Genomic DNA, 17,057 nt, shown 5'->3' on the forward strand with positions numbered 1-17,057 from the left:
GATTTGAGGTGGTGGGCAAAAGTGGAATAAAGCCACCTTTGCATGGTGAACTTGAGGGAGTAAGTTAGAACAGCTCAGAACTGCTCATATTTATGTTGGTTGGTAATGCACGTAAGGGTTTTTTCCAGAGTTAGGCATGGTCAGAGATGACAGAGTTGGCTAAACCAGGAATCCCCAGTTGTTAGGGCAACATTAAGTTCTCTTTGAATTGTTGTGTGTTGCAAAAGGAGTGTGTTGGAGGTGGAGTATGTGGATATATTTATAATTTATTTACATATATTTTCCCCTTCCCCTCCAACTCAGATCTGAAGTGAGGTTTCTTTTTCAAAGAAAATGTCAGTAAGATTTTTAGCACCTGGATTCTGGTCAAATAGCTGATTAAAGAGAATATTCCACTAAAGGGGCCAAACCCCACCCTGCTTTATTCATGCAGACAGTGCTATTGATTTCAATGGGTAATTCATCTGAGGATTTGCATGACTGACTGTAATGACTGCTTGCTTGTCTACTGAATGAAGAATCTCTCTCTCTCCCTCTCTCATTTTTAAATAGGTGCCTAAATATATATATTTACCCAATAAGTATCTTAAAAATCTGGCTGTGCTCTCCCGGCTTCGGACGGTACTTCAACAATGCAGATCGTGCAAAGAGAATTTTGGTGTGGATTTTCAAAGGGGCTTATGGGAGCTAGGACCGTTCCCTTCTCCCACGGAAAGTCAGTTGGGCACCTAACACCATTTGTCCCCTTTGAAAATTCCAGTCTTAGGGCCTATTTCTGTACCCCATATGAAGGGAGAACTCAGTGGGACATTTTGTTTGTGTGAGGACTGTAAGGTCAGGACACGTGATTGTGACACATGAACGAAATAGGCTATAAAGCTCACCTTGTCACAAGCAGTTTGTTTTGCAGTAAGTACTAATGTAACACTATTTTTCTTAGGAAACTAAACAAAATAGTTCCCTTCTCAGCCAATCACTTCAGACTGTAAGGGTATGTCTACATGGCACCGACTCTCAGAACCCAGGTCAGCTGACTCGGACTCACAGGGCTTGGGCTGCAGGGACATAAAATTGCAATGTAGACGTTTGGGCCTGGGCTGGAGCCCGGGCTCTGAGACCCTCCCGCTTCATGGAGTCTCAGGGCCCAGACTCCAGCCCAAGCCCAAAGATCTATACTGCAATTTTATAGCCCCACAGCCTGAGCTTTATGAGCCCATCAGCTGACCCAGGCCTGTCACAGCTGCGTAGCGGGTCTTTTATTGCTGTGTAGACACACCCTTAGATTAGGGTATGTCTAAACTGCACACTAAGCCTAGGCTCTGACTTGGGTTTGAGCCCTAGCCCCACTTCTGTCCACACAGAAGTCGGTTTGACTCAGGTCAGCGAGCACTCAGGCCCTGGGTCCTCGGATGCTGTTAGGAGGGTGGCTCAGAGCCCAAGTTCCACTGAGACTCGGGTCCAAGCCCTGAAATTTAGCAGTGTTGACGTAGGTCAAGCCACAGACCTGAGTCAGAAGGACTGCGTAGTGCAGTATGGACACATTAGCAAGGCCTGAGTCCGGCAGCTGTAAACCCAGGTTTACAATGCAGCGTGGATGCTCAAGTGTGGGCTTGGAAACACCAAGTCCAATAAACCCAGGTCACACAGATCCGGGTTTACAATCCAGCATAGACATACCCTAATTTACCTCTCGGTCAGACGCTACATTCTGTCCTGATACAGACACTTCTCTCATCTCTATGAGCCTGATTCTGATCCCCCTATTCATGCTGGATAGCACTTCACCCAGAAGTAGTCCTGTGAGCTTCAGTGGGTCTATCTGTGGAGTAACATACTCTTGTTGAATAGTGAGGGAAGCAGAATCTGGCCTAATGTGGGAATTATTTAGACACATTCCACTTTGCAGTCCCTAGGTTATATGACAAATGTAACAGTCAGAAAACAGCTGACCTGCTTTCATTGGAAGAGTTTTGGAACTCCTATGGCTATTAATCAGCTGTTAAATAAAGCTAGTAGATTATCTTGTAATTTAAAAATATACTATATATGGCATATTTAGATAGTCACTATAACTGTAGCAGTACACCAAGATGTATTTTGTAAACTTTACTTCGTAATAAAACCCTTGAGTGGGAAAGTATATCTAGTAGGGGATTTTTTAAAAAAGAGAGTTAGACAACGGCTACAAGATGAGGAAACAACAAAGCCCTTTTTACTGTTGCAGACTCACCACTTCTGACCCAGTCCTGCATTTCTTGCACACTTGAAAATATTGAGTTCAACTGGGGCATTGGGCCCAAGCTTGGCCCTTCATTATTATAAACACTACCATATTTGTTAATTGTACTTGATATTGTGCATCTAGTGGAAAATCTGTTGTAGAAAAAATCAGAGCATTGCATGAGCATGTTAGAAATTAATATTGTTATTTTTAGAAATTAGAAGATTTAATAACATGAAACTTTCTAGATTAATTGTAATATATCTTCTGTATGTCACTTGGATTTTCTCAACAACAGAAGAACAACAGTTCCTGATTATGCCCAAAGATCCTGATTCAGGAAAGCACTTGAGCAGAGACTTAACTTTAAGTGTACACTAAGCACATTGTTTCATTAAGCATGTGCTTAAGTGCCCTTCCAAATAAGATGTTTTTGTGAATCGAGGCCACAGATGCATGTTACCATTTATCTCAGGGCATGGAACTCTAATTTTGGTGTACTTTACTGTGGTGTCCCACAGCTTTTTCATATCCAGACATTGTCTAATGTAAAACATTGTGCATCTTTTATTCTTTACTATGCCAAAAGAAAGCATGAAGCCAACAACCATGACAAAGTCAAAATGACCCCCATTTTGCAACGTATGACTTATTTTTCTCTTGTCCAGAACATAAGTGTCAAAAGGTTACAGCTAGGCTTGCATTGCTATGACACAGTCATTCCTATTTCTCCTCCGAATTACAAGGACAAAGATATATATAGAATTCCAGAAATCACTGACTTTTTCTCCACTACACTATATTTTGCTGGAAAGAAATTCACTCACTGATCTCATATGTTAATAAAGAAAGATATTTACACAGATATTTTTAAAAACAATTCTCCAGTAGAGCCAAATTGGTCTCAGAGTTGCAGTCTGGAAATTCCACATAACAACTAAGGGCTGGATTGAGACACTTGACTTGCAGCCCTGAGGATGGCATGGTGTGTGTAGCTGTGCCGCCCCAGGAGTAATTCCAGAAAGGAATTGTGACTCAGAGGCCACCCCTCTGAGTCACAGTTCTCCCATAGCTCCTTTGTACTGTGCAAATTGTGGGTGGGGGAGAGAACTATGCGGCATCTGGCAATGGGCTAGCCCAGCATACTCTTCCCTTCATACCCGGCAAGCTCTACCCTGGCTCACCCAGAAGCCATGGCTCCGCCTATTCCCCACTCCCACCCTTTCTTTCTGTTTGCACATGCAGTGGGAGAAGCAGTCCTGCTGAGCCTGAGCCAGGCAAGCCACGTGCAGCTGCCCAAGGAAATGGTGGAATTTATACCCTCATACTTCCCTACATGGTAGGTCAGGGCAATCTCTTCTATATGGGGACTTGATTGTTTTACAAATACTGTAAGCTTCCAGTAATGTTACTTGGTATGAATCAATTATAACTATTTCCACTCTGTGCATGAAAGGGTAGAGATAGAAGAGACCTATTAGATAAATTAGTCCAGTTCTCTGAGACACCAGGAGCATTCCTCACATGAAAAATGGAGAGAGAGAGAGAGAGAGAGAGAGAGAAAGAAAGATCAGTACACGTATTTGCCCTAAAAACCAAAGATTTAACTTAGACTTCTGAAGACTGTTGTCCATTGATGAATGATAATCAATAGTAATTAATAAAAACTACCTCTCAAAAGTGTCTGAGGAACAGTTAACTCTAAAACAATAATATTAAAGATGGGTCAGAACTACAAAGTTTGAATTTAGTTAGGGATGTTTCAAAAGTTTAGGGTTGTCTGGAAATGAGATTTTGGTTCAGATATACCACCCCCTTCACTCCACTGGGACAATTCTACCTTTTTTTTTTTTGGTTGGTTGGTTGGTTGGTTGATTTTGAATGCATCATATTCCCTTTTGGGATAACTCAGAATATGGCTCAGCTGTGCAGTGTTGTATATGGGACAGGATACTGGATGTGAAAAGTTGTGGAAAATGTTTTATATACAGGACACCACAATCAGAGTTGTATGCCCAGATGATATTTGCCTAAAGAGTGTCTCATTTCAGCTAATATTTTCATACAATATTTATTCCATTGAGCCAAGTTCAGAGGGAGGTCTACAAATGTAAAGAAAGTCAGAGGTGATGTAGTGTAGACAGTTGCAGTGTAGACAGCACCTCTTCACATCACTATTGTGACAGGGTCGGGCCACATGGCTATAGGAGAGTAATAGAAGGCAGATATATTAGCCCCAGGTTAAGTAGGTCCCTTTTCCCTGCGTAAGGTAACAGGGAAGGTTCCAGAACAATCAGGAACTTTCTGGAAACAACTAAGGCAGACAGGCTGATTAGAACACCTGCAGCCAATCAAGAAGCTGCTAGAATCAATTAAGGCAGGCTAATCAGGGCACCTGGATTTAAAAAGGAGCTCGCTTCAGTTTGTGGTGCATGTGCAAGAAGCGAGGAGCAAGAGGCACAAGAAGCTGAGAGTGAGAAGGCATACTACTGGAAGACTGAGAAGTACAAGCATTATCAAGACATCAGGAGGAAGGTCCTGTGGGGAGAATAAATAAAGTGTTGGGAGGAGGCCATGGGGAAATAGCCCAGGGAGTTGTAGCTGTCATGCAGCTGTTACAGGAGCCACTGTAGACAGCTGCAATCCATAGGGCCCTGGGCTGGAACCCGGAGTAGAGGGCGGGCCCGGGTTCCCCCCATCTCTCCATCCCCCCAACTCCCTACTTGATACCGAAGGAGTTGAACTGGACTGTGGGTTCCACCAGAGGGGAAGGTCTCTGGCCTGTTCCCCGATCCACTAGGTGGATCAGCACAGACTGCGGGGATCATTCTTCTTCCTTTCCCCATGCTGGCCAGTGATGAGGCTAATTGAGTGAACGGCAGATCTGAGCCACGAAAATGGCCAAACAAGGCTTCCATGAACCTCTGAGGTGAGAAAATCCGCCAATAAGCACAGGACCCACCAAGGCAGAGGAGGAACTTTGTCACACTATCTAGATTTAGGGGAGTCTAATGTACATTACCATTTGTATCATCTCTGAATTTGCGCCTCATTCTTCCAAGTATATTTACAGAGGATAATGTGTCAAAGTACATTAACAAGATACCATGGCCATTAGACCTTCTCACCAGGTGCTAACTATTATTTAGTCAAACAGGAAAATCCTCTTGTGCATGTTCTCCTGAGGATAATGGATCTACCATACTGTATGTGTTTACAGAGACTGAGTACAAATACATTGTCAGATACAAGCTCCCTCAGCATTTTGAAGGGACAGATAACACCCATGAACGGAAGGGAAACTGGAGTGTGACCTTAGGCTGACATAGCAGAAATGGGTATCAAGAGAAGGAATAATAATCACACCCTCACTTTTCATTAATGACAGGGATAAAATGAAGGAAATCGATCCTGCAGGAGAAAGAAAAAAATTTCTGAAAACACAAAGCTGATTGGCACAGCTGTCACTGACACACCAATGTGAATCAGTCTCACTAATGCACATATTTGAGTCACCCCATGACATAAATGTATACCCTTGCTTTGCCATTTAAAGGCAAATGTCATTCTTTTTTTTAAAGGAAATGTAATTTTCATGCTGATATGCTGGAGGACACTCCAGGAGACACAAGTCTTTTGTTTATATGCCAAACAGGGAGCAGATATGCAAGTTTACTCACATCCATGAGTGGACTCAGGCAATCCAAGGACCTGGGCAAAACCACACAGGGGGCCCCCTGCTTGCGGCCCCAGACTGTTATCAGGGTGGCTGTTTACTGGAGGAAACAGTCTTCTTCTGTTAGGTTAGGGCCACCCTTCTCCCCAGGCCCACAGTTAATTATCTTCAAGGGGCTAGAGTCCATCCATGAGGCGGGAGGCCTCAGCTCCCCACTTCAGCAGAGAGCACTGTGGGGACGGAGGGAGGGCTACCTCATCACTCTGGCACACTCCCCTGGTTTTTTTGGGGGGTGGGGTAGAGGGGAGGTACCATTTCCCCAGAAGTCAGCTCGGGTACAGTGATGTTAAAGGAACCTACTCCCATCCCATAGAGCCCTCTGCTAGGATGGAGGCTTCCCTGGTCAACCAGTGGATGGAAGGACAAACACAGTGTCAAAGCAGCTAGGGAGGTATTTAAAGTTGTTGAAGCAGTTGTGAGAAGACTTACACTGGAGAGGATATAAGGAGCTGATGGAGAGCAAGGCTGGATTAAAACAATCCTGGGACACACACACACACACACACACGACCCCCTGTGGCTCTGTCCCTGGAGCCTTCTTCTACAGCATGGGGACTTAAGATTGGTGGTGGCAGGGACACACTCCTCCTCTCCCACAGAGGCAGGGCCAGCAGCATTGACTGCAGCATCTCCCCCTCAAAAGGCACCAGAGATCTCGCTGCCTTGGAAGAGCAAGGATTCTCTTCCCCGCAGCACCCAGAGAAGCAGCGGAGGGTTCCCTTGCCAGTACTTGCATCCCAGCTTCAGAGGTGCCTGCTTGGATGAGTGGTTTGGCTGCATCTGTTTTGGCCATAAATTTAACATTCCAATGAGATTATTTTAAGGCATTTTACCCAACTTAGAGCTCTTGTTTTAGGGTCTCTGCAGACATCACTGCATTGGTTACACTCAGGTCTTATTTTCAGGACTTTCTTTGAAACCATGAGGGGTGGAGAATGACATGACTCCAGTAGCTGAAGCCCTAGGCACAGGCCTAATGTGCCTATGCATTAATGTGGCCCTGAGGGGAGGCTGAGAAGGGCACTGGTCCAAGGAAAGGTCTGAGGCATGGCTAACTAGGGCACATTCAGAGCTGGTTCAAGAACTTTTTATGAAGTACATGGATAGGATAGAGAAGTACATGGAAAGGATGGAGAAATCAGAAGACGAAGGAGCTGCAGAGGACTTATTCATAGCAGCAGACAGCAAGCACATTCAGCATGTCCCCATCAGCCTGTGTTTTGTAACAAAACCATAAAGGCATACTTAGGGGCAGATGAGAAAGTGTCACTGGGTTGGAATAGCACAGTGTATAAAAATTTTAAAAGGTGCTATCCCTGTAGAACACAGCATCTATGCCAATCTTTGTTATAGTACTAAATGCAAATGTAATACATTTGCAGGACATATTGACATTTGCAGACACTCGACACTTCATGTCTTGCACAGGGTCTCACATTGGGATTTTGCTAATATCACTGAGTTATTCACAACCTGAAATCCATCTGGAGAGAAGATTGCAGTTCAAGGTCCTATTTACTCACACATGCAGAGCAGTACACTGTTTGTGATGTAGATTATTGCTTGATTACACTGCTGACTTACACCACTTGCATGGTCCAGCTAACAAATATCTCAGACTTATGGCTAGAATTTGCAGAAGGGTTCAGCACTTAAAATTAGAGACAGATTTTTAAAAAAAAGAAACAAAAAGAAGAAGCTCAGTTTCTAAATTCCTCAAAATTAGGCTCAACAAGTGGCCAGATGTACAGAAGAACTCAGTGTTAGATCTGTTATGTCTGGATCCAGGAACTTGCCAAGCCAGATACTAATAGAGAGCTAAGTAAGCTGCTAGTTTATTCAGCTGTTGAGTTGCTTCTTGCTCCACCACACTCAACTGCTCCACAACTAAGGATCTTGATACATACAGATGTCCGCTAGAGGTTAGGCATGGAATGTGCACAATTACATCAGAATTCTGTGGATGGCATGGCCAAGGACTAGTGAGTGTTGCACCCAGACCCAAGTAGATTTATTTGCCCACATCGAACCCCCTACCAAGGGAACTATGGAACTCTGCCCCACCCCTGTGAAGTACCGTGACTATGCTGATGTCTTCAAAAAGAAGAAGAATGCAGAAATCCTCCCACCACATCAGGACTCTGATTGCCCCATAAAACTCCAGCCAGGGGTGAAGATGCCATGTGGGCAGATCTATGTAATGTCAGAGCCTGACCTGGTGGCATTGTGAGAATACCTCCTGGGGACCCGGGCCTAGGGGTTCATCTGCAAATCAACCTCACCAGCCGGTGCCCCAGTCCCTTTTGTACAAAAGGAAGGAGGGCAGCCTCTGTCTCTGTGTCGATTACCGATCCCTAAACCAGGTGACAATCTGGAACAGTTACCCACCAACCTAATCCATGTGTTGTTGGACTGCATGGGGGCCACCTGCATAGTCACTGAACTGGATCTTCAGGGAGCTTACAATCTCATCCATATCTGAGAGGCAGACGAATGGCAGACTGCTTTTCAAACCCACTGTGGCCACTTTGAATATTTAGTCATGCCATTTGGCTTCACTAATGCCCTAGCACCAATTCTAGCACTTTATTAACAATGTGCTACAAAACCTACCAGACCAGTTTGCATTGGTATACTTAGACAATATATTGATCTTCTCAAACTATTTGGACCAACGCACCATTCACGTCTACACAGTCTTGAAGAGACTATGACAACATGGTCTCTATGCTTAACTCAAAGAGTGCACGTTCAATCAGACCTCGACTGAGTTCCTGGTTTCATCCAGAAGGAATCAAGATGGACCCAGGCAAGGTCCAGGCTGTCCATGACTGGGCAGCCCCCTGCAATGTGTGCAACATACCATGTTTTCTAGGGTTTGCAAATTTTTACCAGCAGTTTATCTCCAATTTTTCAAACAAACTGAGCCCCTTACTGCCCTACTCCGAGAGATGCCCAGTTCTACTCATCGCCAGAGGCCCAGCATGCGTTCCAAATAGCTAAAGCTTGCCTTTACCACTGCTCCAGTATTGGCCCACACAGACGTGTTGCAAGGTTTCATCGTGCTGGCCGATGCCTCTAGCTCAGTTATCAGGCAGTCCTCTCCCAGAGGCACGGACTCAAGGAAGTACTGCACCACCTTGCCTACTGCTTGAGGAAGCTTACCACTGAAACAATGAATTCTTGGAGAAAGAGCTCTATTCAATTAACACTGCCTTTTAACAATGGTGACACTACTTGGATGGGGCCCATCATCTGGTCCAAGTATTTACTGATCAGAAGAATCTGGAGTACCTGCATAGGACCAAGGCCCTAAACCAGCGGCAGCTCTGGTGGGCCCTATTCTTCTTCCAGTTCAATTTCGCCTTCATCTACTGCCCTAGAACTAGAAATGCTAAGGCTGATAACTTGTCCCAAAGGCATAGCTCTGATCCACAAGGCCCCAGTCTGGAACCAGCCCACATTCTCAAGTTCCGTAACTTCCTCAGTGTGACCCACCACCAGGAGCTGCCCACACACATCCACTCTGTCCTGGAATTCCACCAGACAAGATGGCCATTATTGACCAAGAATCACATGACATCCAGGAGAGGTTCACATTCATAAACAACCGCATCTATGTTCCCTCCAGACCTGCAAGGTTCTTCAACAGTGCCACAACTCCATCCCAGCAGGACACGTGGGGCAATGTAATACCCAACGATTAACGTCTTGGTACTTCTAGTGGCCCTGTATGCACCTCATAATAAAGCCTTTTGTTGCTTCACGCACCAAGATCCCATGTCAGAAACCCTGCAACCTCCTCCAACCCCTGGACACCCAATCTGGCCCTGGGAGGCCGTTTCCTTCAACTCTGTGGAGGAACTACCAGAATCCAGTGGTTTCATTATCATCCTGACAATGGTAGATCACTTCACTTCCCGGATCACGTCATTTCCAACTGGGGCCCCCGGTTCACTGCTTGCTTCTGGCATGAGGTCCTATGTCTATTAGGAGTCTTCATGCACCTGTCCTCTGCCTACCATCCTCAGCTGAATGGCCAAATGGAAAGAATCAACCAGATCCTAGAGCAATACCAACAATGCCACACCAACCATCACCAGGATGACTGGTCTGCACTATTGCCATATGCTGCATGCTCATGTAATAATGTAGACTATGCATCCACAGGCCACAGCCCCTTTTTGGTTAACTATGGGTACCACACCCAATTTCACCCATAACTACCAACATCCTCCCACAACCCATTGGCCTTGGACCTAATGCAGCACATCCATCACACCCAAGAAGAGATGAAGGGACACCTTGAGAAGGCAAAGAAGAACTACAAAAAGCATATAGACAAGACCCTTTTGGAAACTAGAGCACTGGTTCCTTGACCTGTATCGGTTTTGGTGACAAATCAACCCAGTTACCTTCAAGCTCCAGCTCCCTTAGTCCCTTAGAGTCCATCTGTATTCCATTTCTCACTCTTTAAACCCTACACTGAGAACATATTTCCCCATAAAGCCCAATCATTGCCCCCCCCCAGGGCAAGTAGGAGGTCAGGAGGAATACATTGTCCACAAAGTCCTCAATTCCAAGTTCAAGCGGGGTAAATTGTGGTACCTGATTGACTAAGATGGTTAGAGCCCAGAGGAACGTACATGGGAACCAGCAGAACTGTTCATGCTCCCACCTTGGTTCAGGCCTTCCATAGGAGCCAGGCTAAGAAACCTGGATCCAGGTCACCCACACGGGGCTCTTTGGGGAGTGGGTGATGTCATGACTCAGGGTCCTCAAATCTGGGCTCACAGGAGAAGCCACGCTTCCACCCTCCACTTGGCAGCCTGCTGACCACTGCTGACCCAGGACCCATGAAGCCCAGCCCCAGTTTGAGGCTCCACCTCTGACATCCTATTGGCAGAGTCCCAGAACAGCCAGTTGGCCCACTGGGCCTACTTAAGCCACCAACAGGAACCTGTCCAAACAGCTGGGATTAATCCTGCTCTGGACTGAGTACCTTATGCCTCCCGCTGCTTGACTTCTCAGTATCCCAACCTGGCTTGGCTCCTGACCTCTGACTCATGGTTCTGATCTCCTGGTATCCTGGCCCAGCTGTCCCTTGACTCCTGACTGTGGACTCTGGCTCTGACCACTAGGTCTGGCTGCTAATGACCCAGCCTTGACACATACTCACTTAAAGGCTTCTGGTGCTAGAGGACAGTTTAAAAAAAAAAAAAAGCAGCCACAGCATGAGCCAAACCTCTGCATCACCATTGTTAGATCTGTTATGTCTGGACCCAGGAACTTGCCAATTAAGATATGGACAGAGTAACCTGCTGCACTGTTTCTTGCTCCGCCACTCTACTGTTCCACTAATAGGGATTGTGATACATACAAATGCGCTGAAGCAGTTAGGCATGGAATAGGTGCAATTACATCAGATGATACACTCAGCATGTTGGGTGCTGAGCTCTTTGAAAAATCTGGCCCTAATGATGGGTGCTGAATACTTGAAAAGTTAGAGTGAAATCTTGGCCCCACTGAAGTCAATGAGAGTTTTGTCACTGACTTCAAAAAGGCCAGGATTTCACCCTGTACCCTTGAGCTCTTTTGAAAACTTAGCTGCATGCCACCCAAGGCCTTCCTGGAAGGCAGCAGACTCAAGTATAAGAGATCTCTGTTCCCAACTCCCCCTGGGTGGGTCTTAGCAATTGTGCTCTTGCCCACATGTGGTGCAATAATTTTCAGTCCCACGAAGACCTTATTACTCTTGATAAATCAGTTTGAATTTGATTAAACTCTTCCTGCATTAGCTTACATCATCTATAAATTACTCTCTGAATGAAAAAAAATGGTTTTGTCCCTCATTATAGGTAAAACAGAGGCCTTGGGTGATTTACAGTACATTATGCTTGCACAGCAAGCTTCATCTTCTCCCCTTAGACATATACCAACCCTTTTCCTCCACACTCCACCTCTCCAAGGATCATTTCTGCCAGACAGAGCACATCAGCAGCCAGGGCATCTCTTTTCCCTTCCTTTCGTCCAGTGTTTCTCAACCTTTTCATGCTGGCAACCAAATATTTTCATACTCCCTTTATATTTACTATAAAAGTAAAACATTATCAGTGATAATGATGAGTAAGGCCCTACTTGAATTGCATGATGATTGTAAAAAAATGGCGGCTGACTTGCAGACAAGCCATGGAAAATTGCGGAACAGTAATAATGGACCTTATTATTTGCAGTAATGAAGTCCATTATCACCTTACTGAGATTTTCCACTGTTGGCCGCCCAGGGCTCAGAGTGGCCGCCCAGGGCTGAGAGTGGGGACTCCTACTGTCAAAATTGTGGTGGAAGCCAAATATTACAGAATCCGCAATATTGCAAGTTAAGTAGGGCCTTAATGATAAGCCCATATAATGTATTTGTGTGTATCTCAAGAAATTGATAGAGAATACTTGACCTTGAAGGGTAAGCATTTACTCCTCCTCCTATAACAACCTCACAAATTTTGAAGATTTAGCAAGCCCAAAGATAGTCTGAAAATGTTATTTCCTTTGCTCTATAAAAATGTATTGCTTTGGGATCCCCTTGATTGTCTTTTGTGACCCTTCCGGGGGGGTAATGACCCATCAATTGAGAAACACTGTTCTAGCCTGACAAACCCTACAGCGCTGAGTCATCCCGGATTTTAGAAGGATCAAGCCTATTGCTGCCTCTTCTAGCCTACCCAAGATCACCACTGCCATGGGGCAAATTCCTCTGCCTGTGTTTGAAACGGTCATCTCGGAATCCCTTCTTCATAGTACTGCAGCTGCCCAATGTGATGATTGCTCCCTCATAAGGGAGGGGACTTTTGAAATTCCTCCAGTTAAAAAAATAGAAATTAACAGATGTAGAACATTTACTGAATTAGTTAGTGTGTGTTTCTAAAGCACGGCCCCTTACTCCAGCCTAGGTAAACTTCCCACAGGGAGAACCATGGGGACAAAACTCATTTCAGACACCCCTTTGACCCAACATGTCCAGCCTGCTCCATTGGTTGGCACAGAAGGAGATGGAGCCATGGCTCGCCTAAGCTCCACACACTTGCTCCCAGGAGGGAGTGTCTTGGGCATGGTTCCCACGTTTCCTCCAGTATGGGGAGTAAGATCTAGGAAGCCTGAAGTCAGCTGTGAAAGGAGGGAGGATCCCCCCCTCCCCTGTGCAGCTGTTTTAGGGCTTGGTACAATCTAGACCTTAATTTGTTAGTAGTAATTATTTAGACTTTGTGCATTTCTTACAGAATAAACTAGTAAGTTACAGCAGTAACCCTTTTTTAAGTTAATACTTTGTACTTACATAGCACCTTTCATCTTTCAAAGCGCTTTACATACATTAATTATTTACTCCTCCCCACACCCCTTTGATCTAGGCAAGTTTTACGATGCTCATTTTACAAACAGGGAAACAAACATAGAAGAGCAAATTCTCGCCCGCTGCTAAACTCGTGAAATCCCATTGGCGTCAAGGTGGCTTCGCAGGCACAACGGCGGCAGGATGTGGGGTGTAAGGGCTATGACATTTGCACACAGTCACAGAGTAAGTCAGTGGCACAGCTGGGAACAGAATCCAGAATACTTATTTTTAGCCTTGAGGAGGAGGGGCACAGATTTTGGGCACGTATGGTCTCTGGACTATGCTGTCAATTAGGGCTGTGCATGGGGAGAGTGTGTGATGCTGTTTGTGTAACTGGTGAAATTGTGACACAGTGAGAGGTGCCTAGAAAATAATGAGTCCAGTGCTCCAGGTGAAAAGAGAGAAGCAGATCAAGAATCTGGTTTAGTGAAATGTTAAATAGTTATATGATTAGGATCCAAATATTGTGGATGAATCCAATCAGGTGAAGGGGTAACGATTAAGGGATGCTATTGATTTGTGTGAACATTTGTCTGCAGAGGAAAGACTTATGCCCTCCTTTTTTGGTTACAAAAAATAACTAGTATATACTGATCATGCTTATATTGAATGTTGGTGTAATTTTTCAGAATGACTGACAGAGTCTGATTTGAAGATGAGTTTACTACGGCAGTTGTTATTGCCGACTAGCAGAGTAATTTCTCTTGCAAACTCACATACTGATGTTAGTTGTGTGTTTGGATTACAGTGATTATGTGTGGATGCTGGAAATGCACTCGGAAAGTTTTTTTTTTCAAACAAATATTTTTTTCTCCCCCCCCCCTTTTTTTTAAATCCATTTAAAATGGCTTAGAAGTGCAAGGAATATTGTCTGTTAGACAGAACAAGGGGGCTGGGAATCAACATGCTTAGGCTCTGTTTCTACCACCAATCTGGCATATGCCCCTGGACAAGTGCTTTAGTAGGTGGCACAGAGAGCATGGAGTTAAGAGACTGGGTTTCTGTTCTTGACTGCCATTGGCTCATTCTGTGACTAAGGGCAAGGCATTTAGGGCCAGACCATGGTCCAGCCTTACATGGCCATGGAGGAGTCATAAGAGGGAATAAGATGCCACACAAACTCCTACATGGCCAGCTATACACTCTCACTAGGACTACTTGAACTGAAGTAACCTGAGAGGGAGGTTATGAGGACTCTTAGGCTAGCTCAAAACCAACTAGAATATAGGAGCAAAATATCCCTGCTTGGTTGATATTACTGTATATTGGAGGACAAAAGGGAAGAGGGCCTGAATGTGATCCAATGAGTGGAAGATATTTTTCCTGTTACTGAAAGAATTAATTCTCAGAGATGTAAAGTGACTAAGATTTTCCAATTTTATGGTCATTTTGTTACATTCAATGCTGCCAAAGGAATTGGTAGGAAACTAACTGTGTTCAAAGCCCTGCAGAACACAGGAATCCCAGTTAAAATAGCACTGCTAAATATTAATGATTAGTAAAGCTGATTTTAAAAATGCATCATTTTAATCAGCTCCAAACTATTCTCACATCAACTCAGAATTACCTGTCACATGGCTATACTTGAAAGATTTCTATACAGATTCCTTACCCATATAAATCCGAGGCATCAATGGGTAACAACCCTAAAACATCTGGGATTGTATATTAAATAAAAGAAAATCATCTTAACAACACTGAATTTTTAACCCACTAATAAATCCAGTAAATTTAGAGATGTAATTGCCTCAATCTCTGTCCCCACCAGCTAGGTGCTCTGCCTCTCTCACCCTGACTTCCCATGCACTTATTATTACTGAGATTATTCTTTTTTTATGTTATAGAAAGGCCCCCATTCTATTCTATATAGGCTCATATAATGTGCTCATCACCATAGTATTTGAGTGCCTTCCAGTAGGGCATTAAGTAATATGACTAACATCTCTCGTGTGTTTTCTTTCTCTCATCCTCTCCCCAGGGAGAGAAGTGCGTGCAATGGAGTGTTTTGTTTTGGAATTGTTTTTATATGTGGGTCTATATTTATGTTAGAGAAGACAAGGTTAAAGAAGTACACCTTGCACTTGGAGTATAAGATAGCAAGGTTTGTGATGGTTCCTAGGGATCTTTGTCCCACCACCTCAGACTGACCACCAACAAAGCTTTGTCTCTCCTGCATAAGCTTTGCCCTTATGATAGAAAGCTCCTTTGTGCCAGAGGAATGAAGCTGTTGACCACGGTCATCGTCCCAGAGGGATATAATAGGCACTGACTGTACAGATACATAGTAAGAGACAGTCCCTGCCCTGAAAAGCTTGCAGTCTAAATAGAGCAGAAAGAAGTATTAATGTCTCTTTTAAAATGAGGAACCAAGGCAGAAAGTAACTGTCTTCAATAGGACTACTTATCTGGACAGGTCCTGAGCATCAAGCCCTAAGTAGCTAGCCAAGGTCACCAAAGAAGTCTGTAGCAGAGCTGGGACTTAAACCTAGAGCTTTTAAGCCCCAGGCCAAATCTTAAACCAGAAGACCATCCATCCTCTGATGCAAGCCTTCTTTCTGCCCACAGTATATGTAAGTTGTTATTCTGTAGGCTCTGTACTTACATGATCATGACACTGGCGAATGTGACATACTATTTGGACACACATACTTTTACAAACATCAGTTAGCTAAAGTGAAGATCTCGGGAGGTTATCAGATAATACAGATACATTGGTATATAAGAGGAATACCAGTAGATTATTCAGTCACAGAACCTGACACTACAAAGTACTAAGTACATTCAAATCTGATTCAGTAGTGGACCCTTTATACACAAGCTTCTCTGTACACAAAAACTTTAATTAGTGAAGAATAATGGTTAAAAAAAAGACCCGTAAACCTAAATGTTTCTTTTCAAAAACAAGCTATTATCAGTTCTTCACAAGATTTGCCTCCCTTCCCATGTTCATGTAAAAAAATGATACAGTAAGATTCACGTCAACAATAATGTGTGAAACCTTGATGAATTTCAGCCAGAGACCAACCTCAAACACTTCCTATTAAAACAGAGTCAAAGAAACCAAACAAGCACTACGCAGAATATTCAGAGCATAAAAACTACCACTCTGTGAAACTTCAGATGGTAAGGCCATCTCCCTATAGAGAAAAAATAGAAGCATATGCTCCATTTTAAACCCATTGCAAACAGGAAACTTGATTATGCACAGGCAACCTTAGTTCTGACACTTCCTAACTTTTTAGTGCTTGACTTTCCAACCCTAACAATGTTCTTTTAATAATGTGTGTGTGTGTATTTCCTAGGTTTTTTTAAACAGCAAACTGAAAAAAAAATTACAGGAATTCCATTATGTTGCATCATATTGACACCTACATGGCCATCAGCAAGGTTGGAACCTTTAAATCCAGTACCCCAGGGTTGGGCAAACTACTGCCCACGGGCTGTATCTGGCCCGCCAGCCATTTTAAGCCGGCCCTTGCACCCCTGCTGGGGAATGGACTCTGGGGCTTGCTCCATTCCAGCCAGGGAGCAGGGTCGGGAGCCGTTCCACGCAGCTCCTGGAAGCAGCAGCATGGCCCCCCTCTGGCTCCTATGCGCTCCAGTGGCCCCTCTCCAATGGCCCCCCAGCCCATTTTGTGAGCATTCATGGCCTGCCATACAATTTCTATTCCCAGATGTGGCCCATGTGCCTGTTTTCTAGAGCTGGTTAGGAA

This window comes from Lepidochelys kempii, chromosome 1 (genome assembly GCF_965140285.1).
Source record: "Lepidochelys kempii isolate rLepKem1 chromosome 1, rLepKem1.hap1, whole genome shotgun sequence".
Taxonomy (NCBI): domain Eukaryota; kingdom Metazoa; phylum Chordata; order Testudines; family Cheloniidae; genus Lepidochelys; species Lepidochelys kempii.